At 45.7% G+C, this 26755-nt stretch overlaps 1 pseudogene; it reads right to left on the bottom strand.

Annotated features, from left to right (window-relative positions):
* Window positions 1–23718: 23718 nt before the first annotated feature.
* Window positions 23719–24929, bottom strand: LOC136129872 (lupus La protein homolog pseudogene; annotated as a pseudogene).
* Between the last annotated feature and the right edge of the window lie 1826 nt (window positions 24930–26755).

The following is a 26755-nucleotide window of genomic DNA, read 5'->3' as shown; positions in this document are numbered from 1 at the left end:
CAGTCCAGTGGTTAGGACTCTGTGCTTCCACTGCAGGGGGCACGGGTTTGATCCCTGGTCAGGGAACTAAGATCCTGCACACCACACACACACACACACACACAAAGTCCATGCGAAGTGTTCGCCACTTTTGTCTTCTGCCAAGGAAGAAGCGTGGCCTGTTGGGATGCTGTTTCAGAGGAGTGAGACAGGGCAAAGCCCAGAGTGGGTCAAATTTCTTTAAATAAGTAAGAACGAAGGTGGAGGGAGGAAGAAGAGACCCGCAGAACCATTCCTTGTTTGGGGCTGTGGAGGAGACAGGCAGAGCTGCTGGGCAAAGGAGTGGGACTTGGGGAGATAAGAAGTCCCTGTGTTTTGTTGACATACATTCCCCCTGGTGCTTCCTCAGGAGGTTTTCAGAAAAGACCTATTGTGTTACTTTTCAAGCTGTCTTAGAATTCTGAGCTTCTTTTGAATGTTGTCCTAGGACTTGAGGTGACCCAGTATATCTGGTTTACATTTGTGAAACATCCAGCACAGTGTAGGGGTTCAACAAATGCTCCCAGTGATTCTGGAAGAAGACAGATCTGGGAGCTAGGGAGACAAGGGCTGGGTATCTTCAAAGAGCAGGCAGAGATTCCAGGCCAGATTCCAGGCCACTGGGCGAGGTTAAAGGAATGTTAGGCCCCCAACCCTCCCTTTCTCTAGAGATGCACTGACCAATATGGTAGCTACCAGCCACACAGAGTATTTAAATTTAAATCTTAAAAAAGTTAAAAACTTAGTTCCTAAGTCAAACTTACCACACATGAGGCATTCAATAGCCACATGCAGCTAGTGGCTACCACATTGGACAACACAGCAGGGAATACTTCCATCAGCATGGACTCTTCTATTGGACAGTGTGCTCTAGAAAGATGAGGAAAAAGCCCAAGTAGGTTTGTTTGTTTGTTTATACCCTGACTGGTTCCTAAAAGGATTAGAAGCAGCTGAGGACAGCCCAAGGCCATGAGTTCAGTGCCCTCTGGCTGAAGATGGGAAGGTTGGCATGTGGGCTGAACTGGGTCACAGAGTAGAGTGGCAGAGAAACAGCAGCCCCACTGGGCTGAGCTCCGGAGCCCAGATAGGAAGTGGGAGGGAAGGCGGAGGTGGGGATGCTGGGGGAGTGAGTGTCAAAGGACAAGGCCGTGAGCAGTCAGATGCTGAGCAGTGAGAGAGCTATGGGAAAGAAGATTTCTGTTCCTCTTAGCAATATATGGTTATCTGACTTGTTTAATCAAGGAGTCCCCTATGCCCTTCTGTTCACAAATACAAGTTCCAAATTCCAGCTAATCAGATGCAATTAAAGGATACTGTTGGCTGTGTGCAAGTTCTGACTTGCAGCCCCATGGGTAGGGACGCCTGGATCTGTGCTCACCGCCCAGGCTGGTGTGTTTTGAGCAGCAGTCCCAGGGGCAGCATCCTTCTCAGAGGTTGATGTGAGTGGAAGGCTTTTGCTGAAGGGGGCCAGGCCCTGAGTGCTTTCCTGCAGTACTTTCAAAACGAAGATAGCCTTTAAGGGGATGGATTTTTTTTTTAAATTTATTTTTGGCTGCATTGGGTCTTCGTTGCTGCGAGCAGGCTTTCTCTAGTTGCGGCGAGCGGGGGCTACTCTTCGTTGCAGTGCGAGGGCTTCTCATTGTGCGGGCTTCTCTTGTTGTGGAGCATGGGCTCTAGGCGTGTGGGCTTCAGTTGTAGCACACAGGCTCAGTAGTTGTGGCACACGGGCTTAGCTGCTCCACGGCACGTGGGATCTTCCCAGACCAGGCTCGAACCCACGTCCCCTGCATTGGCAGGCGGATTCTTAACCACAGCATCACCAGGGAAGCCCGGGGATGGATTTTTTTTTGAGGGCAAATCAGAGTTTAAAAAAAGTGTTCACTCAATTTGACTTTTGTGTTAAACTCATTTCTTGGGATTAAGACAAGCCAAACATATATTAAGATGATTTTAATTTAAGCTTTGTTGGAAAGTTCAAAGACATCACAGGGTGGGATGGGGTGCCAAGGCAAGCAGCTTCTTATGGCTTAATTTGAGAGAATATATTCCGTACATTTTATTTTTACTTTTATTTTGAGGTTTAACAGGCTTACAGCAAACTGCACTAATCTTTAATGTATAGCTTGGTGAATTTCTTTCTCTCTTTTTTTTTTTTGGCCACGCCACGCAGCAGGATCTTAGCTCCCCGACCAGGGATTGAACCCATGCTCCCTGCAGTGGAAGTGCGGAGTCTTAACCACTGGACCACCAGGGAAGTCCCAGCTTGGTGAATTTCTATGTAGGTATGTACCTGTGTAACCTCCACCCAGATCAGGATTCAGAACATTTCCAGTGCCCTAGAAGGTTCCCTCATGCTCCCTCTTGGTCAATTCCCCTCCCCAGAGGTAACTGCTATTCTGATTTCTACGGCTGTCAGCTAGTTTAGCCTGTTCTTGAACTTCATATAAATGGGATCATACAGTACATGTGCTCTGTGTCTGGCTCTTTTCACTCATAAGTCCATGGACTTCTTTAGTAGGAAATTTTTATAAATACAGGTCCACAATCCTTTGCCTAAGACCATTGGGGCCAGAGAGGTTTCAGAACCCAGGATTGTTCCTAGTTTAGAAAGGTGACATGATGAGTTCACTTACACTGTATATATTATAAAATACCCCCAGCAGGGTCCGGGACAGCACCTGGTAAACATATAAACATTTCTGAGCAAAGTCTATGAATATTCACACACTAAGTGGTGTAAATAAAGGCTGTAAATAGCCCCACTTAGTTGAGGTTGGTTTTGCGGCCAAATAGTTCACATCAGGTCAGGCTTTGCAGTCAAATGCCTAATGACAAAAAGTTTTCAGAAGTTTGGGGTTTTTGAAACAGAAAAAGGGATAGTGGACCTGTTAGTTGCCTACAAGCCATCGGCTCTGTGGGAGGCAAGCATACTGGGTAGCATCTGGTCCCAGTACAGAAAGCAGCCCCCCCACCCCCCGCCCAGCCCATGGAAGTGTGTGCCAAGCTGGGCTCACCAGGAACAGGTTTTCTTGGCTAGGGCTGTCCGAGGGTCCATGCATGAGCTCCTGACACTGAAGGTGTATGTGCATTGGGCATTTTTCTGGGATCCCTGTCTTTGCTTAGATTTTCAAAAGAAGTGTACACAAATAAGGCTAAGAGCTCAGTTAGAAGGTGCCCTTGAGGATCAAAGCAGTGCTTAGTTAGAGCTCCTCAGCTGTGGACCTGGGTGTCTAAGGGACTGAGTCTCTGATGACAAACTCAGTGAGTATCAGGGGAGGGGGCGAGAGGGGGCAAACACAGAGAGAGGTTAAGGCGCGGAGAAGGAGGGGGAAGGAGGAGAAGTTAAGGTTGGAATTAGGGTAAGTGTGAGGGGAACCAAGAAGACAATACACACAGGACCCCCTGACCCCCGTGTGTATTGTGTGGGGCTGAGCCCAGGACAGTTTCTCCCCAGGGCTGGGGGTTGTCTTGAATTTAGGAGCCTGTGTGCAATACTCACTTTGTGTCCAGCACTGAGGATGCAAAGATAAGTAAGACCTTCTCCCTGCTTGTGGGGCCTGTGGGAGCCATACTGCACCTCTCTGACCGGTTCCCCCCTCCCTCCCCACCATCAAAGGAAACACACACACACACACACACACACACACCCCTGCACCCCAGGTGCGGTTTTATTCTCTGGTTGCAACAGTTCTTTGGAAAATAGTTGTTAACAGGTGCTTGTTACAGTGTTGCTGATAATAGCCCAAGAAAAGTTATTTTTCACTACAGTCCCCAAGGCTCAATGCCTATGAGTGCTGGAGAAATGCTTAAGCTAAAGACTAGCAGACCCCACCTGTACCCTCAGGTGCCCGCTGTTGTGGGAGTGGGGTAAACCCCTTTTCCGCCGTATAAGGGCTGGATGAGGAGTTGGGGCAAGAGTCACCAGGCCCCCCAAACCTGAGAGTTAAAAGTGGTCTTTCACATGGACAACAGTCCTACTTCTGGGAACGTTTCTGTACAACAAAGGGGGAAGTACGAGGATGGTCATCGCAGAGTTATTTGTGATAGCAATAAGTTGACAGCAACCATCATGTCCACCCAGTGATGGATACTGGAATAAATGATGGTGTCCACATACAGTTGGTTTCTATGCAGCCATGACGAAGAATGTCACAGAACAGCATTTCGTACCTGATGCTCCACAGACCCAAGCCCCAAGAGGATCCCTCAAGGGATTTCATAGTGAAATATGTTTAGGAAATGCCAGTCTCCTCCTGATGATTCAGAACACACACTAGTAAATTAAAGACTCTGAGACGTTCTCTAGGACAGAAGCTCATTTAAGTTGGCGTGAGCCAGTGCTCACAGTGCTCAGTCCCAAACAGCTGGGGGAAGAGACCCCTATGAACAGCAAGCAAAATGGCCCTGGTGCTCTGTGGGATCATTTTGGGAAACACTGGTTATAGCAGACTCATGTGGGAAGAGCTGAGTGGAAAATGCAGGTTCTGGACTTCCCTGGTGGCACAGTGGTTAAGAATCCGTCTGCTAATGCAGGGGACACGGGTTCAAGCCCTGGTCCGGGACAATCCCACATGCCACGGAGCAACTAAGCCCATGCGCCACAACTACTGAGCCTGCACTCTAGAGCCTGCGAGCCACAACTACCGATCCCACGAGCCACAACTACTGAGCCCGCGCGCCTAGAGCCTGTGCTCCACAAGAGAAGCCACCACAATGAGAAGCCCGCGCACCGCAATGAAGAGTATCCCTTGCTTGTCGCAACTACAGAAAGCCCGCATGTAGCAACGAAGACCCAACGCAGACAAAAAAATAAATTAATTTTTTAAAAAAATGCAGGTTCTGAGAGTCTCTGTGGGACGATTCAAACTCACAAACCAACCTATGCGTATACCCGTATTTGGAAAAATTCTAGCAAGACGCATCCCAGAACTTTAGCAGTGGCTGGGTGGTGAGATTATAGGTGATTTTTATTTTCTTTTCTTTGTTTTCATCTGTTAGCTCATTTGGGTTTTCTAAACTGCCTTTCATTGCTACGTATAGTTTTTATAACTGTAAAAAAGAAAAGAATTGTTAAGACGACGGAGGGATGGCTGAAGGCGCGTGCAGGCGCTGCTGCACCTGGAGGAGCTGGGTCTCCGGCTCGGCTCACAGAGAGGCCAGGCCCTTATTTAGGCAGAGTCACCCCAGCTCGCATTCCAGCAGGAATCCTTCCTAGTGCATTCCTCCTCCAGCACCGGGCGTCCAGCTGCAGCCTGGCTCCTCCCTCCCAGGGCCTCCCTCTCCTTTGGTAGCCGCCGCCACCGGCCCAGGCCAGGCTGCACATCTGGACCTCATTAGGGCCCGACAGCACCAAAGCCGGCACATCTGGCCGCCGCGCGGCGGAGTGCGCGGCAGGGCAGCGGAGGGGAAGGGGCACGTCAGGACAGGGGCGCCCGGCGCACAGCTGGACGTGGGAAGGTGGCGGGCGGCTGGCCGCAGACAGTGCACTGCCGGCTGGGCTGGCCCTGTCCGCTCCGGAGCGCAGCAGAGTAGCACCCTCGCTGGTAGGAGAGCCAGGGCCCCCTGTGGCCTCCCAGACTGAGGGGGGCAGGCCCGAAGGAGAAGCAGGAGCTCTGGACTCTAGGCATGGTGCTCTTTCTCTCGAGAGGCCTGAGGCTGGGTCTGGGGGGGGGCCTGCCAGGATGTGGAGCAGAGGGCAGCTTCAGGCCCCCTTGCAAGGCAGAAAGGAACAGGAAAGGGGATTGCCTAGGCTCGCGGTGGCTGAGCCTTGGGCCTGCAGGTCAGGAGGCGGGGTCTTCTACATCAGAACAAGCATACTTCCTTTGAGATGAGAAAGGAGGGAGGCGCAAAGAGACGAGATGGAAACAGCATCCCCACTGCATTTTCCTTACACCAGGACACGCCCAGGTACCCGGCTCTACCCCCGTGTGCCATGATTTGTCCCCTTTGGGGCCTGTTCATCCAAGTCATTAGCATCCTTGCCAGTTTTCCTTGAGACAGCAGCAGATGCTCCTGATATCCTTTCCAAAGCAAGGCAGAGATCAAAGAAAACAGCCCGTCAGTAAAACGGAAAGCCTAGCTGCGCAGCCGTCGCTCCGCCCCTTTGTCCTAGGGTTTCAAGACCTTGCCTGGCTCTCACCTGGACAGTCCTCTCATCCCAGGAACCCCCACACTCCCCTGCTTCTGCTCTTCATCTCCCCACCTCTTCCCACCCACCAGCCCCTGCCCACCACAGCGAGTGGCTTATCCGTGGGCCCACATGCCCACACTAGTACCCTCGGAGGAATTCTCACAAGGCTCCAGTGGGCGCCAGTTGCTGGAGGAGAAGCCAAGGAGTATAGCAGAAAGTTCAAGGGCTTCGAACCCAACACACAGCGTCCCAAATCCTGCTGATTAGCCCCTCTGAGCACCGTTTGTTTTCACCCATGAGATGACGATAATACCTCTTAGAGAACTGTTTTAAGCTCTGTGCTAGGAATATAATTCTATTATATGTTTCTCCAATAGAAATATAGTGTGATCACACATGTAATAGGAGGGGTTATTTTTACACTTTTCATTTTGGAAACATTTTAGATTTTTTAAAAAAATAAATTTATTTATATTTATTTTTGGCTCCATTGGGTCTTCATTGCTGTACACGGGCTTTCTCTAGCTGTGGCTCGTGGGGGCTACTCTTCCTTGTGGTGCGCAGGCTTCTCATTGCGGTGGCTTCTCTTGTTGCGGAGCACAGGCTCTAGGCGCGCAGGCTTCAGTAGTTGCAGCACGCAGGCTCAGTAGTTGTGACTCGGGGGCTCTAGAGCACAGGCTCAGTAGTTGTGGTGCACAGGCTTAGCTGCTCCGCGGCATGTGGGATCTTCCCAGACCAGGGCTCAAACCCATGTCCCCTGCATTGGCAGGCAGATTCTTTTTTTTTTTTTTTTTTTTTATAAATTTATTTTATTTATTTTTGGCCGTGTTGGGTCTTCGTTGCTGCGCATGACATTTCTCTAATTGCAGTGAGCGGGGGCTACTCTTCGTTGCGGTGCGCGAGCTTCTCATTGCAGTGGCTTCTCTTGTTGTAGAGCTCGGGCTCTAGGCGCGCAGGCTTCAGTAGTTGTGGCACATGGGCTCAGTAGTTGTGGCTTGTGGGCTGTAGAGCGCAGGCTCAGTAGTTGCGGCACACGGGGCTTAGTTGCTCCATGGCATATGGGATCTTCCCGGACCAGGGCTCGAACCCCTGTGCCCTGCATTGGCAGGTGGATTCTTAACCACTGCGCCACCAGGGAAGCCCCTGGCAGGCAGATTCTTAACCACTGTGCCACCAGCGAAGTCCGGAAACATTTTAGATTTATAGGAGAGTTGCAAAGATTGTACAGAGAGTTCCAGTAAACTCTTCACCCAGCTTCCCCTAAGGTTAACATCTTGCATAACTATGGTATATTTGCCCCCTAAATAAGAAATTAACAATGGCACAACACTATCAACTTTATTCAGATTTCAGCAGTCTTCCCAAAACAAATATAACTTTAAATTTCCTACTAGCTACATTAAAAAAGAACAGGTAAGAGAATTCCCTGGTGGTCCAGTGGTTAGGGATCGGCACCTCCACTGCTGGGGCAGGGCACATTTGGCCTACCCTTACTTCTCAAAATTCACCCAATGCTAATTTGTAAATAAGTAAATAGATAAGAGAGAGAAAGAGGACTTATTTTTTGATTCACAGTGGGGGTGGGGACCGACCATGTAGTTTGTAATATTTGTGTCCACAGGTTGGGACACCCTCTCCCAGTCTTAAGGTGCTTAGGAAACCTAATTAATTATGGAATTATGGAGTACCACTTGTGCTAATATAGAATCAGGGCCGAGGGAGTTAAGTGTCTCGGGATATTTATAACAAGCCGTGGTAGTCTGGTGAGTCACTGCTCTCCTCTACAAGAGGACACACCTGCCTCCCAGGAGGAGAAGCTGCTGCTTACCGGTCAGCCCCCCTTCTTCGCCCAGATTAGAGACACACACACTGTTGGGGAGCCCTCCTCCCTTCCCTGATTAGCCCCTCTGGGACGCTGATCAATGCTACCCACCTCCCTCCCCCATTTTAGCAGAATTTCCCAACAGCCTCCCACTTCCCAGACTAAGGCTGTGCTGTCCACTGATGATGCTGCAGACTGGCTGCACCCTCGGAACATCTTATTCCAAAGGGATTCCTTCTGGGAAGGTTTTCTACGGTAAAGCCCAGCTATGCAACCAGGCTCTTGAGCAGCCTCCATCTGGGGCCAATTCTTCCAGGATGCAGAGAGGCAAAGACCAGAGAGGAGAGAGGAACATTGAGCCCTTTCTCTGTGCCAAGCCCTGGGCAGGGCAGTCGGCACCCCTCAGCTCACTAAAGTAACACAATAAGCTGGGTGATGAGTTCCATCAACCCGTCTTTTACAAACTGAGACTTAGAGGAAAGCAGCTGGAAAGGAGCACACAGCTAAAAAGTTCTAAAGCCAGGGTTCCAAGCCAGGCCTGTCGAACTCCAAAGCTCTTGTTTGTGTAAGATCATCTCAAGCTATTGGACTAGTGGTACAAAACATACATCTATCACATAACCCTTGAAATATTGAGAGCAGGGCCAAACAGAGAAAGAGGAATAACCTCCAAATTAATAGAGGGAAGCATTCAATGGCAAAAAAAAAAAAAAAAAAAAAGATTAAATCCAAAAGAGGGAAAAAAGAGGAGAAAAAAAAGAATACAGGACAGATGGAACCAATAGAAAGCAGAGAGTAGATTTAATCCTAAATATATTCACAATTACATTAAATATAAATGGATGAAATGTTTCTGTTAAAAGATAAAGGTTGTCAGAGTGGATAGAGGACAAATCCCGACTCTGGGGTTTGTAAGAGATACATCCAAGATATAAATAACGATTCAGAAAGGTGGAGGGCAGAACCCAAGTCTGAATCAAAATTTTCTGAGGCTGCAGGACTTGCTCTCTCTCCCAATCTCAGCCCCCCAGCTTGTCCCTTTCTTGCCTTGGCCTCAGTCATCCCCTGAGCATGTGGTTTATTGGAAGGCACTCAGGCACTGGCATTAGATGAACCAGTGTGACCCTGGACTTTCTTAGGCCACCTGGGCCTCAGTGTCCTCCTCTGTAAAAGGAAAAATAATTAATACCTTAGAGCGGTGCTGTAAGAGCTGGAGACAACAGGTTCATGGCAAGCGGCACATGGTGGAACTCGTATTATGTTTATTTTTTGTTCATATTGTGATCATTTTACTTGTGCCTATGTAATCGATAAGACCCCGTGGGCTGCCCTGACAGCGTGATAGAATATGAAAACGTTTCCTCTGCGTGTTTTTGGGTAGTTGGGGGAGCGGGGTGGGTGGGGAGTAGGGGTGAGCCCACTCTTGATTCTGTGCTGGGAAATTCGAGTGGGTCCAGGATGCCCTGTTCCTGTTTGTTTGCAAGCCTGACCAACCTGTCGTTCTGTCTTTGATTAGGTCACACTCCTGCTCAGGCCCTAACCCTGGCAACTTCCTACAGTCTATGTGTCAGGATCCCTCCTGTCTACAAGGCCTCCAAGTCTTGCTTTCTGCCCTCTCCTTCTGCCTGTGGACTCACCCCTGCAGGCAAGCTATCAGCCCTTCCCTTGCACACCCCTCCAAGCCTGGTCGGCTCTCCCCCCAGGGCTGCCCCTCTTCCTTTGTCATTCAGGCTCACACTCCCTTGTCTACAATTCTGAAAGCCAAAAGCTCTAAAGATCAGACTTTTTAAAAAAATAGGTTTGATATAAACTGATTTGGCCACAAATCTGGTCTGCCGTGATGTGAGACTATTTAAAGTCTTTAATATGTCTCTTACTGTTCATACATTTCACTGCAAAAGCTTTGCTGTGTTTAATTAAGGGTGCTGCCCAGACCCTGCTGGGTGTTCTGTAGTGTCAGCACCGCATCATGTGAGCTTTCTGAAATCTGAAAGCCCCGAAAACCCACAGGCGTCTGACCCCAGGGCTTCGGGTGCGGGGTTGTGAGCCTGCAGTAATGACAGCCTGAGGGCCCGCCCCTTGCAGGCACTTTATGTATTTATCTCTCATCCTGGTTACAGCCCTGTAAGGTGGGCATTCCTCCATCTCACACATGAGGGTACTGAGGCCCAAGGTCATACAGCTGGAAAAGTGGCTGAACCAAGTCCCTCCGAGTTCCCAGCTGCCCACACTTTCTCCTTTGCACCCACTTCCTTAGTTTCCTCAGGAGCTAGCCCCCCTGCTCCCTGTTTCTGTCTTTCTGATGCTCCTGGGACTTCCATATACAATAATGCCTAATTTCATTCATCTGACAGTATGCATTGAGGGCTTCTACATTCTGATGTGCACACAAAATCTTAAGATGCTGAATCTGATGTAATAGGTCTGGATGTATTATTCTGCCTTCTTAACCAGCTCTCAGTTGCTGGTGGATCCCACTTTGAGGAGTAAGGGGCTAAGGGAGAGGTGGGGACAGAGCTGAATAAGATTCAATCCCTGCTGTTATCACTCTCATGTATAAGAGCTCTCCATGTACCTGATCCGGATGTGGGTGCTATTATTATCCTCATTTGATAGATGAGGAAACAAGCACAGAGAGATTAGGTAACTTGCCTAAGGTCACACAGCTCAGAGGTGGCAGAGCCAGGATTTGAACCTGGTGAGCCTGTCTCCAGAGTTCACACAGTTAGCTACTACACAACACACAAGTTGGAGAGCTGGACACTGTCAGTGCAGTGTGATGAGACAATCATTGCAGGCAGGACTGGCAATGCCAGAGAGGAGGCCTGGGCTCCTTTTTAGCACATGGTCAGTTTTCAGGGTAACTGAAACCCTGCCCTTTAAACACCTAAACCAATTTTCTTTAGAAGATCTTTCTAAAATGGATTGTACAACTTCCTGCTGTATTTGACCTTTTCTTGATAACTCAAGACCACTGTTACGATTACCAATGTTTGTAACAGCTTTCAGTTTCTCATAGCTATTTCTATGCATGCTTCCAATAAACCGTGGGCTGAGAAACCAAGTGACCAACCTCATTAGAATAATGTGTAAAGTAAGGGTATGGAGGTGCAGAGTGAGGCTAGAGCAGTTTGTTGTTTTGTTGTATTTTTAATTTATTTTTTTATTATTTATTTATTTATTTTTAGCTGCGTTGGGTCTTTGTTGCTGTGCGTGGGCTTTCTCTAGTTGTGGTGAACTGGGGGCTACTCCTTGTTGTGATGCGCGGGCTCATTAGTTGTGGCTTGCGGGCTCTAGAGCGCAGGCTCAGTAGTTGTGGTGCACGGGCTTAGGTGCTCCGCCGCATGTGGGATCTTCCCGGACCAGGGCTCGAACCTGTGTCCCCTGACCTGGCAGGTGGATTCTTAACCATTGTGCCACGAGGGAAGTCCGAGCAGTTTGTTTTAAGACAAGCATGTTTCATCTTTCTGCATAAAATTTATGAGATTCAGTTTGGTTGCTCATTTACATATTTTTGCTTATTTCCTGGGTCATGGCTGTTTTTTTTGAGAGTTGAAGGGGCTGATTAAGCATTCTCTATATCTGATTTTCAACCTGGAATGTGATCAGACTCCTAGGGAAATTTTCAGAACTGCCTAGAGTCCTGTTTTGTACTCCGAGGTGGGATGTGGGCCTCTGCATTTTGAAAAACTATATTTGGAACCATCAGAACTTATTGAACCCCGACTGCATCCTCACAAGTACTGAGCACTATGAACAAGAAAACCTGCAAACCCAGTTCTCAGGCATTATGCAAGTTGAGTAGACAAGTTGAAACACACAAAATCAACTAAGGCTAGTTCACCTTCAGAGAGGGCTAGTGACAGCAGCACTGCAGCATAGTGATAACATCTGTGGGGACGGGACAGGAGGCCACTTGGTGTGGTGAGACCAGCTTGGATGTGGGGTCAGCAAACGTGGCTCTGAGTTTCTGCTCCCTGACCTGCCAGCAGACTCAGATCCTCTCTGAACATCAGTTTCCTCACCTGTAAGATGGGGATAAACTACTCTCCCTCCCACAGTTGTTATGATGAGAGAAGTCCTAGGAATGCATCACATAAGCTGTAGAGTACTGTCCACATGTGTGGGGTAAGACTCCTACAGGCTGCAGGGGACACAGACCAACTCTGGTTACTTCCAGGGCTAAGCCTTTATTGTAAGGCTGTTTAGGAAGCCCAGGAGGGATCTCACCAGACAAAGAGCAGCCCTCTCGAACAACTGGGTCCTCATTCTGGAGTCACTGGATGCTTGCAACAAACCCAATTATGGACTCTCTTCACCTAATGTCTTCTACTGCCTCCTGGTTTCTACATCCTGACTCCTGCCCACTACCTTCTCTCCATATAAACCTCACTTTTTTTTTTTTTTAATAAATTACTTCAGTGACTGTAAAAAGAACAATTAGAAAGTGGTTGTAGTGGCACCTGTGGTTGTATCTATATATTTTTTTTAATTAATTAATTTATTTATTTGGTTGCACTGGGTCTTAGTTGTGGCAGGCAGGCTCCTTAGTTGTGGCATGCAAACTCTTAGTTGAGGCATGAATATGGGATCTAGTTCCCTGAGCAGGGATTGACCCTGGGCCCCCTGCATTGGGAACTCAGAGTCTTGTCCACTGTGTCACCAGGGAAGTCCCCAACCCTCACTTTCTGACCACGTAATGGTCCTCTGGTTTTCAAGCATCCTGGTGAGAGACAGCTGGCTTGGTGAGCCACTGTCCAATAGAGAAGGTCCCCACTGGGCAGAGTTTTAATGCTGGGCTGCCCCTCCTGCACATCTAGCCTATAAATGGCTGCCTTTGTGTCAGGCTGAACCTTGGCCCGGGCAGTTGTGGCCAGGGTGTGGGCTCCTATGGCCCAGCAGTGCCAGATTGTGCCTGTGGGTGCGGCTTGCCCTAAGAGAGAGTAGCGCGGACTGTCCATTGTAGAATGTGAGCTATTTTTATAGAGGGAGGACAGCACTAAGGCTGCTAATCTGGCCAGCAAGCAGCACCTTCCTGCCATGTCTCACGGGCCACTCAGGGTGGGCTAGCCGCAGGCCACGCCATGAGTCCGTGAAGGCTGTGGTGCCCTCAGTCTCCACGTTCCACAGGTTTTTGGTAGACAACACTCTTTTCAATGGCCTCCTGCCCCCAGACACTGGCATGTGTGTGCTCCCTAATCCCGTGATTAAAACTTGCTTGCAGCATTTCTACACAAGAATGTTCATTGCAGCATTGGATATTGTGGAGAAAAATTAGCACCAGCTTATTGTCCAGCAGTGGGGGTACTAGTTCCCTATTTGGGTGTATTTATATGACAGTGTACGTGTATGTGTTAAGAGTTATGATATCAAAGAATATTTAGTGACATGGTATAATAATAAAAGAAAGTGCCAATTTGGCATTATTTATACGTGTGTATGCAAATGTGTTTGCGTACGTTTATCTACACATATATAATTCACATAGAAAAAAGACCAGAAGGGAATTCCCTGGCGGTCCAGTGGTTGGGGCTCTATGCTTCCACTGCAGAGGGAACAGGTTCAATCCTTGGGTTGGGGAACTAAGATCCCACAAGCCGTGTGGTGCAGCCAAAAATAAAATAAAATTGAAAAGACCAGAAGATTTTTACATAAAAATGTTAGTTTTGTTATCTCTGGGTAATATTCTGTGAGCAAATTTGGTTTTATTTTCTCATTTATGCTTTTCTCTTTTTCTACATTTTTCACAACAAATGTGTTACTTTTATAATGAGGAGGAAAAAAAAGAAACATTAATATCTTTAAAAATAAAAAAAACAAACCTTGTCCTCAGGAAAGAAATTTAAAACTCATTTTGTATTCCATACTCTTAAAGGATTCACAGTTCCCATGAGGGAGTTGTATTTTCAGGGAAAATGAAGTTTTCTGTTAAAGGTATGACATCTCAACAGTGGAATTTCAGGCATCAGTGACATAATAGAGAAGTGTTTGGACTTCCCTGGTGGCACAGTGGTTAAGAATCCGCCTGCCAATGCAGGGGACACGATTCCTGGTCCAGGAAGATCCCACATGCTGCAGAGCAACTAAGCCCATGCACCACAACTACTGAGCCTGTGTGCCACAACTACCGAAGCCCGTGCACTCTAGGGCCTGCGTGCCGCAACTACTGAGACCGCATGCTGCAACTACTGAAGCCTGTGGGCCTAGAGCCCATGCTCCGCAACAAGAGAAGCCACCGCAATGAGAAGCGTGTGTGTTGCAACGAAGAGTAGCCTCCACTCGCCACAACTAGAGGAAGCCTGTGCGCAGCAACAAAGACCCAACGCAGCCAAAAATAAATAAATAAATAAAGTGTGTCTTGAAAAAAAGAGAAGTGTTTGGAAACAGAAAGCCTCCTAATTGCCTTGAAATCAACCCCGAGAGGCCTCCTTGCCTGGTCTTCCTCACAGGGAGGTGATAAGGGCAGCCAGAGGTGGGGGAGGTACAAGTGTCCAAAGTAGATGGAGCCAGGACACTTCTCAAACAGAGCACTTTGTCACCAACGTATTTAAAAGGAATTAAAATCAAATGTTTACGTTGTCAGTCAAAACAGTGACTGAGTTTTTGTTTCACTTCTTGGGAAATCACTGCCCTCTTCCCTCCAACAGGAAGAGAGAAGAAGAGAGGAGCCATAACAAACATTATCAAACTGCCATCAGTGATGACCCCTAGGTGTGTAGGGGAGGGGAGAGTGAGGAGTGGGGAGATGAGGGTGTTTACTTTTTACCTTTTGTCCTTTATACAGTTAAAAAAGAGAGAGCATTATGGGTGCTTTTTATTTTGTGCTTTTGTGGGTTTTTTGGTAGCCCTCAATTTTTTTTTATTGTGAACACAAGATACTTTTGTAATCAGAGGAGAAAATGTCATAATGAAAGGACCAAACAGATGTGGTTGGCCACTGCGTGGCCATCCTGCTGCCCCCACCTGCAGGCCACGACCACCCTCACTCTAGGGCCAGCATCCTCGGGCTTGCAGCTGTCCGCACTTGGCAGGGGGTGGTGGGATGGGGGTGCGGGAGATAGGGCAGAGGGCAAGAAACCTCCGTCCTCTCCTCTGCCCCCTCTGGCCCCTCTGGGCAAAGCTCCAACCCCTGGGCAGCAGACCAGGTTGGCTCATATGGACACCACGGCCTTAGCTATGTCCCCAAGCTTGACCCCATCTGTGTCTCCCTGCCCTGTGCCAGTTGTCAGGCCTCCCTGCTTAGCTGGACTCCAGCCCGACCCCTTTTGACCAACCCTTTCCTGGGCCTGGGAATGCCCCAGCATTTCACTCACTGGCACATGGTAGTTGGCAGGGTATTTGATGCTAAAACTGCAATCTCAAGAAAAGCGTCTCCAGCCTTCATGCGGACTGTCCAGAATTTATTTGGCCTTGGAGATCAAGGCTCACCCTCTTGGTCAGCAGGTGAGCATAGCACAAGATCAACAGAGAAGGCTGAGTGAGAGAGAGAGCCTGGCCATAATTTATGAGGCCACCTGTGAAAGCATCACAGACTTCGGGGTCCTGAGACACCTGTCCAGTCATGCCTCCAGTGATTGTAATCCCAGCTGGGGGACCTTGAACACGTCCCTCTGGGCTGTGCTTCCCTCATCTGTAAAATGCAGATGATGATGATCTCTTTTATCCAGGGATACCATCAGGAGCAAATAGGTTAACGTATGTGAAAACGCTTTGTGAGCCGAAAGTACTTAAATGGTACTTTCCATGAAGATGTAACCTCACCACACTCCCTGCTGCAAGGACCACTGTGAGGTTGGCTGTTGATGGAGTGGGACTCCTAACCACCTTGCTGATGGTCGAGAACTATGGGTCTTGCACTAACGGTCCAATGTTAACAGCTGCACACCCACCCTGCCCCTATTACAATTCCCCCCTTTTCTTTGATATTCCTCAATCTTGAGGAGAACACATGAGTATAATGGTTTGGATAGAGAGGTTAATCATAAACTCAGCAGAGGAACTCAGTTTTAGGGGGACTCAGTTTCAGCCTCCAACCCTGTTTTATCCTTCCCCAAGTCTTTCAAGGAATGGGGCAATGACCACTCTGGCTACTTCCTGCTAAAATGGGCTGTAGTCCTACCTTTATTTGGGGAATGGATACCGAGTTGGAAATAGTCCTGAGTTCCAAGTCCTGGATCCAAGTCTTGTATAATAGTTTTATTTAAGTAGGTTTTAACCTCTAATGTGGTACTAACATATACATAGCTGGAGTTATTGGCCACTACATGTCTCCTTTTTCTGCTAATAGTTACAGAGGAGACCTTGAGGTTATAAGGTTGACGCTGCCATCTGCCAGCAGACACTGCTTTGAGAATGGCTGGGGGAATCCCGAGTATGACACAGCTCAGAAAATTCAAGTCCTCAACAATACAGGAATGTGTCTGAAATCACATCCACAATGGCCACCTAGTTTTACCTTGAATATCTGAAGCACAGCTATTCCATTTTTGACTTTCAAATGTATCCCCCTCCTGAATGCCCAAGACTGATGTACAATGCATGTTCAAAAGACCACAAAACAGACTGCTCTGGTCAGTAAAGTTTAAGTTAAATCATGTATCAGCCAGAACTTCCCCATACCTCAAAATATGTGCATCATCTCCTTTTTTATTTATTTATTTTTTCTTTGGTGGCACCACACGGCTTGTGGGATCTTAGTTTCCCAACCAGGGACTGAACCTTTCCCGCAGTGAGAGCACCAAGTCCTAACCACTGGACCACCAGGGAATCCCTTGTCATCTCCCTTTTCAATTGCAAATCCTTCAACGAACCAAAACATGTCCCTTGATGCTGGAGTTATTTAGCTGCTTGCCCTGGGTCTAGATCGTGCCCCTCAGTGCTAGGCCTTCTTTATATTTGCCTAGATATTCACATTGGGGAAAAGTGATCAGATATTGTGAACAGGCTCTGAAGTATGTTAATGGAGAAACACTTCATAGGCCATACATTGTCACATATACCCAGTTGTCACACAAGCATTGTACATGTGCTTTTAGCAACAGACTTAAAGCAAGCAGTGTTTTTCACAAACATGCCAAATCAAGACTAATTTGTTTGTAAAATAAATCCGGTCAATTGACTACTAGGCTCCTCCGAACTGGCTTTGGTGGAACTCCTCAGGAGTCTTAGAATGAATTCCCAAAAGGCCTCTCAAGGCCAGGAAATGCTAAAAGCCTGCCATCAGATTTTGCCTCAGTGGAATTCTCGGTCCCCAAAATATCAAGATTCCTGTACATGCTAGGAGATAGTCTTTCCCTTTCACCTGATAAGGCTGCCCAGAACCCAAGAATCTCCAGTTTCTGGAGGGACCAGCCAGAGAGAAAAGAAAAATATTTCAATTTTACTCAAAGAGGTAAAATTTACCAAATTGTTGTTAAGTCAGGAATAACGTGAGGGGAAGGGCATCCCTGTATCTGGAGAACACAGATCAAAATCAGTAATACTCCAGACAAAACCCATAAACATATTCACCAGTTTACAAGGTACCCAATCCTTTTGTTAACTTTTTATGAAGCCATCATGTTTTCCATTAGGATTTTAAATTTCTTCCCCAGTTCAGTAGTATAATCTGAGATTTATTAGAGACCTGTACTTGTCAGAAAGCCCTTCCTATGAATCTTCTTGAAGATGAAGCACTTTTGCAAAGTATCAGATTAACTGTCTATTAAAGACTTAAAAAGGCAAGGTTAAAGATCTGATCACAATGTGTTGACAAAAAAGCTTAATCAAGTTGTTCTGATATAACCAGAATTATGGCTGATAGATTATTCCAGGACATATCTATATTTCAGAAACTTTATATAATTTCTAGAATATCTATAGTAGTAACATTTATCCATACCATATAATCTGAGAAGATTTCTCACTCATTTGACAATGCCTCCCATGTAATTCAACATACCAAATAATACTAGTTAAATATTCCTCTCTGAGATGCCTCAGGGGCCCTCTTAAGCATCCCGAAGTTAGCTGGAGGTCAAAAGAACTTTAATTAAAATTTGATATTTGGGAAGTTTTTCAGAAAGTTTCAAAACATTTCATTAAATAAGATCATAGGTCACTATAAGACATTACTTATTTCTTATCCAAAGTGAGAAGAGATCTCAAAAGCCAATACAGATCACTTAAAGGCAAGGAAGCTCATATAATCTGTTATCAAAATCAGCATTCTAAGTAAACTTGTTCTCTTAGCAGAGAGGAACCAAATCTAGCCTTGCACTACCCTACTTTTGATAACAAATTCCATTTACCTAACTAAATTTAATCTAATCTCAGCCTGACCATGCATAAAACTCCTTTTTTGCTCAAAACATATAATAACTGTTTGTCATACCAGCATTTTTTTTAACATCTTTATTGGAGTAGATTTGCTTTACCATGGTGTGTTAGTTTCTGCTTTATAACAAAGTGAATCAGCTATACATATACATATATCCCCACATCTCCTCCCTCTTGCGTCTCCCCCCACCTCATCCCACCCCTCCAGGCGGTCACAAAGCACCAAGCTGATCTCCCTGTGCTATGCGGCTGCTTCCCACTAGCTATCTATTTTACATTTGGTAGTATATATAAGTCCATGCCACTCTCTCACTTTGTCCCAGCTTACCCTTCCCCCTCTCCGTGTCCTCAAGTCCATTCTCTACGTCTGTGTCTTTATTCCTGTCCTGCCCCTAGGTTCTTCATAACCTTTTTTTTTTTTTTTTAGATTCCATATATATATGTTAGCATACGGTATTTGTTTTTCTCTTTCTGACTTACTTCACTCTGTATGACAGACTCTAGGTCCATCTACCTCACTACAAATAACTCGATTTCGTTTCTTTTTATGGCTGAGCAATATTCCATTGTATATATGCACCATATTTTCCTATCCACTCATTTGTCGATGGACACCCAGGTTGCTTCCATGTCCTGGCTATCGCAAATAGAGCTGCAATGAGCATTGTGGTGCATGACTCTTTTTGAACTATGGTTTTCTCAGGGTATATGCCCAGTAGTGGGATTGCTGGGTCATATGGTAGTTCTATTTTTAGTTTTTTAAGGAACCTCCATACTGTTCTCTATAGTGGCTGTATCAATTTACATTCCCACCAACAGAGCAAGAGGACTCCCCTTTCTCCACACCCTCTCCAGCATTTATTGTTTGTAGTTTTTTTTTTTTTTTTTTTTTGCAGTACGCGGGCCTCTCACTGTTGTGGCCTCTCCCGTTGCAGAGCACAGGCTCCAGACGCGCAGGCCCAGTGGCCATGGCTCACGGGCCCAGCTGCTTCGCGGCATGTGGGATCCTCCCGGACCGGGGCATGAACCCGTGTCCCCTGCATCGGCAGGCGGACTCTCAACCACTGCGCGACCAGGGAAGCCCGTTTGTAGATTTTTTGATGATGGCCATTCTGACTGGTGTGAGGTGATACCTCATTGTAGTTTTGATCTGCATTTCTCTAATGATTAGTGATGTTGAACATTCTTTCATGTGTTTGTTGGCAATCTCATACCAGCATTTTCTGATTGGAAACCTATGCTTTAGTTTTCCTCTCCTCAGAATGCAAAGGCAGGTAAACTTAGATTTGCCCAGCAACCAATGTTCCAATATTTTATCCTATTTGATTTTTGTTTTTTGGGTGTTTTTTTTTGGCCGCACCGCGCACCATGCGGGATCTTATTTCCCTGACCAAGGATTGACCCCGTGCTCCCTGCAGTGGAAGCTCGGAGTACTAATCACTGGACTGCCAGGGAATTCCCTTATTCTATTTGAAATGACCCAGATAGTCAATAAATTCTTGCCATTTAACTTGGATCAGTTTCAAGTTACCAAAATCTGGAAAGGTTATTTTATTTTATTTTTTATTTATTTATTTATTTTTTTGGAAAGACTATTTTAGATAGACTTAAAGTTTCGTCATATCAAGTTATTTTCCTTGCTGACAAATTCGCAACAGATATAAGGTCTTATTTGATCTCTAGTATACCTAGATACAACAGAAATATTACACTTAACAAACCAATATGCTTAAGCTCGCTTCAGTACCGGATATCAATTCAGTACTGCATATTTCCAAAATCATGAGGACCTGAAATTCATTTTGGCCAATTTTCTTTCTTTTAAAATTAATTTTTATTGGCGTGTAGTTGCTTTACAGTGTTGTGTTAGTTTCTGCTGTGCAGCAAGGTAAATCAGCTACATGTATACATATAGCCCCTCTTTTTTGGATTTCCTTCCCATTTAGGTCACCACAGAGCATTGAGTAGAGTTCCCTGTGCTATACAGTAAGTTCTCATTAGTTACCTATTTTATACATAGATATAATCTGTGAATCTCAATCTCCCAATTCACCCCACCCTTGGACAATTTTCTAAATATTAGGAAGTATTTAATTTGTGAGTGCTTACTTTTAAGTCTATGAAATATAGCTCATTTACAAGTTAATTCAGCAATATTATAACTGAAAGCGGTCCAATTCTGGAGAATGCACCTCAAGGGGCTGCATTTGGGAAACAAATTTGAGTTTCCCATAGCCGGCACACTTAACGCACAAGACAAATGCAAACATACACACAAAGAACAAAATCTAATTCCTGCAGGACAGAAACAAAAGGGTGAAGTCCAACAATTTCCTTAACTTTTTCAAACAAAGATCCCTCTTTTTAACAACAAACAACATGCAAATGGAAAGACAGGGAATCATGACTGTGTGTGTCATGGCAATTCACCTGGCAAATGCAAAACCAAAAATAACAGTTGAAACAAGTTAAATTTACTTAGTTAACTTCAAGATTTCTCCTAAAAATATTTTTATTTTCTCAGGGTCAGGATTCTGAAAAAAGTATTCCATCAAGCCAGCTTTCTCTAACTGCATATGCAAAAAGAACCAGTTTTGGAATTTCAAAGGAGTTTCATCATAACCAATTTTCCTCTTAAGTCTAAAGAATATAGTGGCCACGCAGTGTTAAAACAAACAAACGAACTACTTTCTCTCTCTTTCTAGGAGCATACTAAAAATCTCCCAGTTTTGCAAAATACACTCTAGGGGGCCTATAAAATGGAAAGAGCTCTGATTATCACAGCAGGCATTATCAAATATCAACCAAACAAATGCAATGCCAAACGGTCTTGCAGGATCACAGTTCCCTAGCACCAAAAAGGGAGCTTCCCAATCACTGCAAAGGGAAAATCCCAAACAACGCTTCACCACAGGCGAATCCCAACACAATAGGGAAGGATACCTGGTGTCATCACACTCAGCTCCATTATTCACCAAAGACGTCTCAACTAGCCAGTGCAAGTACTGATTCACACACATACAACATAACAAACACGGTCCCACAAACAAAAGTCCCACAAAAAAAAGCAAACCAGAGTGGCTCACCCCAAAATGATACACACAAAAACATAACAGATAAATTACCATCACACAGAAAATCAGAGGAGTTGTAGTTTAAATTCCACTTCCATAAGTCAGAAAGAGAAAGACAAATACTGTATGATATCATTTATATGTGGAATTTAAAATATGGCACAAATGAATCTACATAACAGAAACTGACTCATAGACATGGAGAACAGACTTGTGGTTGCCAAGGGGGAGGAGGGAGGGAGAGGGATGGACTGAGAGTTTGGGGTTGGTAGATGCAAACTATTACATTTAGAATGGATAGGGACTTCCCTGGTGGCACAGTGGCTAAGAATCTGCCTGCCAATGCAGGGGACACACATTTTATCCTTGGTCCAACTAGAGAAAGCCCGTGCACAGCAATGAAGACCCAACGCAGCCAAAAATAAAATAAATAAATAAATAAAATAAAATAAAAAATTATTAAAAAAAATAACGGATAAACAACAAGGTCCTAATGTATAGCACAGGGAACTATATTCAATACCTTGTGACAAACCATAATGGATGGAACAGAATATTGAAAAAGAATGTCTATATGTGTGTAACTGAGTCACTTTTCTGTACCACAGAGATTGACACAACATTGTAAATCAACTTTACTTCAATTAAAAAAAAAAAAAAATTCCACTTCCACTCCCAGACAGAGGCCTCCAAACAGAGTTGACCAAGGGACTTCCCTCGTGGTCCAAGAGTCCGCCTTTCAATGCAGGGGACGCGGGTTCGATCCCTGGTCCAGGAACTAAGATCCCACATGCAGCAGAGCAACTAAGCCCACACGCCCTGGAGCCTGCGCACCACAACTAGAGAGAAGCCCACACAACGAAGAGCCCGCGGGCCGCAGCTAAGACCTGATGCAACCAAATAAATACCTGAATATTGAAAACAAAAACAAAAAAACCAGAGTGGCCCAGTTCTCAAAAGCGAATGGGCCCAAAGTGGCTCACTTCCCGCAAGGGAAGCACCGCAAATGGGGTGGAGAGAATTCCCAGCCTGTGCAAGCTGGAGCGACTTACCCCCAAGTGACACTGAATGTGGACCACAGCTCTCTGGAACTGTTCCAAACAGCCTCGAGCGGGGAATGGGGGAAAGGTTCACTGCTGCCTCAAGGCCTGGGCCCCGGCCAGCGGGTGGCTGTGGCGAGGGCCCTGGAGCTCTGGAGAACACATCCCCCAGCCTGTCCCCAGCCTCGCAGCTCACCCATCAGCCAGGGGCCTGGAAGGCCCCGCGTAGAACGCCGCCATTCACCTCTCACCGCACTCTCCGCCTCGAGGACCACCTTGAGGCTGACAGTCAGCGAAGCCGGACCTCTAAATGCCGCGATAACGGTCACGTGATAACGGTCTTGCGCTAATGGATCGCATGCGCGCACGACCCAAGGGCTGCGCATGCACCGTGCCCCTAGTACAAAAACGCTTCCTGGAGTTTTTGAGAACTTTAACAATATCAACTTGGAGAAGTTTAACAATGTCAACTACTTCTCAAGTGTTTTTTACCCAGTAACTACGTGTGCCCAGTACTCGGCTTAATTCTCCTGGCAAGTCGAGGAATAGAAGATGTATTCGTCCTCACCCGGGACCTTGGGCTCCATTTGGGGAAATGGAGCACTCATATTAAAAGTTTGTTTTCTTTCCGTCAGTGATTGGGACCTTGAATCAGGAGACACTCAGCCAGCAGTGGGATGAGGGCAGGGACAAGACTCCTAATTTGGAGGAAGACAAATCTGAGTACAAATTGGGGCTCTTCCCCTCACTGAGTTCCATGAAACTGTGGGTGAGTCAGTTTCTGTCACTGGGGCTCAATTTCCCAGGCTGTAAACAAGGAATAGCAACGTCTACCACAGTTAAGTCATGGTGGGAATGAAAGAAGATAACATGTATAAAGTGCCTAACTTTGTCAGTATTATAAATCCCTCCAAAGTGAGGAAATCAACAGGTTCCCCCTCCCTTTTATTCATTTATTTATTTGACTGCACCACGCGGCTTGCAGGGATCTCAGTTCCCCGACCAGGGAATGAATCCAGCCCCAAAGCGATAAGTCCTAACCCCTGGACTGCCGGAGAATTCGTCCCTCCCTTTTAAAATGTTATTTTTTAATTTTTTTTAATTTAAATTTTTATAACTAAGAACACAAACAGAACTATACATAAAAAAATACTGATTTTGATAACAACAACAACAAAAAACAAGTTAAACAACAAAAAGATTTTCCTTTCTTACAGGTGGACATTGAAGTGGACCTAATTCGTTTCTCTTTTTAAAAGCCTCCAAAGACAAAAGCAGCTTAAAATCTAATTAAAATGAATAAAAAATGTTACTAAATTACTGGTCTCCGGCACCATTTTCTGTTGTTTTGATGCAGGTTTTTCTTTGTCTGTTTCTTCTCTTGCTCTTTTTACTGGTCTAGATGCACCATTTTCATCGTGTTCATCATCACTGTCAAATTTAGTTTTCTTGCCCTGAAACTGTACTTTTCCTTTAGCAGACGCAATCTGGGCAGCTTTATTTCCCTTTCCTTTTCCTTTAAATCTGACACCTTTTGACTTCCATTTGTTTAGGGATTCTTGTTGATCTTCTATTATTTTTTTCAATGCTTCTTTTTCCACATCTCCTTCTAGTACTTCTCAGGTGACCTCTTTGTTCCTTAATTGTAGGTTACCATTATTTGCGTCTTTTGCTTTATCCAGTGCTTCCTTAGCTTTTTCTTTAAACAGAATTATTCCCTCTTTGGCTCCTCTGACAAAGTCTATCCATTTTATTTCACCATGATTTGAGAAAAGGATATGCAAATCTTCTCTACACGTCTGATCATCTAAGTCCCCCGAGAATTTCAGCAAGCAGCCAATCTTTTCTTCTAGAGATTTCATTTCAGCATTTTCTGCTAACTTTTGTTTTTCTTCTTGCTCTTGTTTAGCTCGTAATTTAGCTTCGATTTTATTTTGCTTTCTTTCTTCATTTTTTTTTGCAAAGTAATCTTCCTTGAAAAGTATTAGTAGATCTGTGTCTTTGTACTTCTGGCCAGGGGTCTCGACCAGCTTCTTAGCAGATTCAATGGTATCAAATACAGCAAATATTGATCCCTTAAATGCTTTGTGCAATGTTCTTCTCATCTGAATATTTAGTACCTGACCTTTATCTTCCAACCATTATTTTATGTCATCAAGGGTTGCATCAATTGGGAAGCCTTTAATATATACAGATCTGTTTTTTACATCATTTTTATACTCATCAGTTACTTCAGGGAGGGGTTTGCTTGGAGATCTTCTAATTTTAGTTTTATCTTCACTTTTTTCCATAAGTTCCGCCTTTGATTTGCTCAATGCTTCTACTATTATATTAAAGTCTGTTGTTAGACGGTTTAACCTATTAAATTTTATTAGTATCTCCAAAGATACCCAGACTTCATCCAGTTTGATCTATTCCTTTAAAAATTTGTCACGTGGCAAATTGAAGTCACCAAAATAATACTCGATTTGATGACAGATTTTGGCCTCCAGAGCAGCCATTTTTTCATTATCACCGTTTTCTGCCATCCTGGCTATCTTTAAGTTCCCAGTCCCACAGAGACGCGCCACAGGGTCACTGACAGCGACAGCAACGTCTCCAATCCCTAGCCTAAAATGTTATTTTAATTATGGTAAAAAAACACATAAAATTTACCATCTTAATCATTTTAAATCATATAGTTCAGTAGTGATAAGTATATCCACATGTTGTGCAATCTCTAGAACATTTTAATCTTGCAAAACTGAAACTATATCCATTAAACAAAAATGCCCCATTTCCTCCTCCCCCTTGTGCCTGATAAGCACCATTCTACTTTCTGTTTCTATGAACTTGACCACTTTAAATACCTCCCATAAGTAGAATTATGCACTTTTTGTCCTTTTGTGTCTGGCTTATTTTACTTTGCAAAATGTACTCAAGGGTCATCCATGTTGTAGCATGTGACAGGAGTTCCTTCTTTTTTAAAGTTGAGTAATATTCCATGGTATGAATATACCACATTTTGTTTATCCATTTTTCCTCAGTGGACATTGGATTGCTTCCACCTCTTTGTGGAATTAACACTGCAATGAACAAAGGTGCACAAATATCTCTTTGAGACCCTGCATTCAATTCTTTTGGATGTGTATAAATCCAGAAGTAGGACTGCTGGATCATATGGCTAGTTCTATTTTATTTTTTGAGGAAGCTCCATACTGTTTTGCACAGCAGATGCATCATTTCAAAATCCCACTGATGGTGCACACTGCTTCCAGTTTCTCCACATCCTTGTCAACACCTGTTATCTTCTTTTTTTGTTTTTTTAAGTAGCCATCTTAATGTGTGAAGTGAACAGGATCTCTTTTTGCAGAACTATTATCATTTCTTCTCACCACTCCAGAAATGCTGCAAATGGGTCCGATTGCTGGATTGACCCAGCATTTGGTCAAAGGAGTGTGTTTTGTCTGTGATCCTTGGAGAATCAAGCCAAGTTGGACAGGGATGCCAGGGCTTTCAAACTACTGAGAGCTGTCCACTGTGGCCTGCAAATGGGGAGGCGCACACACGAGCTGCTAAGGTTGGCCAAGTCTGCTACTATATTTGCTTTGGCTCCAAAGATCCCACAAAGGAAACAAGGGACCTGCTGCCGGGGGGTGGGGGGGTCGGGGGGGTGGGGGGGGCGGGGGGGCAGATTCCCCCCTGCCCCCCCGCGCCATGCAGCCCTTCTCATCCTTCTCAGTGACCTCTCCCCACTGTTATCTTGCTCCTGACATGTCTCCTGAGATTACCTTTGGTGAAGAAATTCTTGTTGAGAAGTTCAAAGCCAGGGCTTTGGGGCTCTGTTGAAGGACTCTGGGGGTGGGGCCTCGAGGCACTATGGAGACCAAGTAAAGAGGTGGCTTGCATGGGGTGCTGCACAGCTGATAGAGGTCCCTGCAGTTGGGAAGCTGCATCAAAAGCTCACGTGCTGCCCAGGAGAGACGAGCAAGAGAAAATTCCAGATATGGGGCCCTGCAGAGAGAGAATCTCAATCTATGAGGGGTGCAGCTGAGCAGGGCCAGTGGTGCTTCCCCAAAGAGACAGTGAGTGCAGTGGTTAGACCACGGCTTGTGAAGTCAGAAGAGACTGGGGTTCAAATCTGACCCGGCTCCACCACTTACTGTGTGGTCTTGGGCAAGTTATGAAGCCTCTCTGAGCCTCAGCTGCATCTTTTTTTTTTTTTTTTTTTGCGGTACGCGGGCCTCTCACCGTTGTGGCCTCTCCCGTTGCGGAGCACAGGCTCCGGACGCACAGGCCCAGCGGCCATGGCTCACGGGCGCAGCTGCTCCGCGGCATGTGGGATCTTCCCGGACCGGGGCACGAACCCGTGTCC

Source organism: Phocoena phocoena, chromosome 10, assembly GCF_963924675.1.
Source record: "Phocoena phocoena chromosome 10, mPhoPho1.1, whole genome shotgun sequence".
NCBI classification, from domain to species: Eukaryota; Metazoa; Chordata; class Mammalia; order Artiodactyla; family Phocoenidae; genus Phocoena; species Phocoena phocoena.
This window is presented reverse-complemented; position numbering and strand designations above follow the sequence as displayed.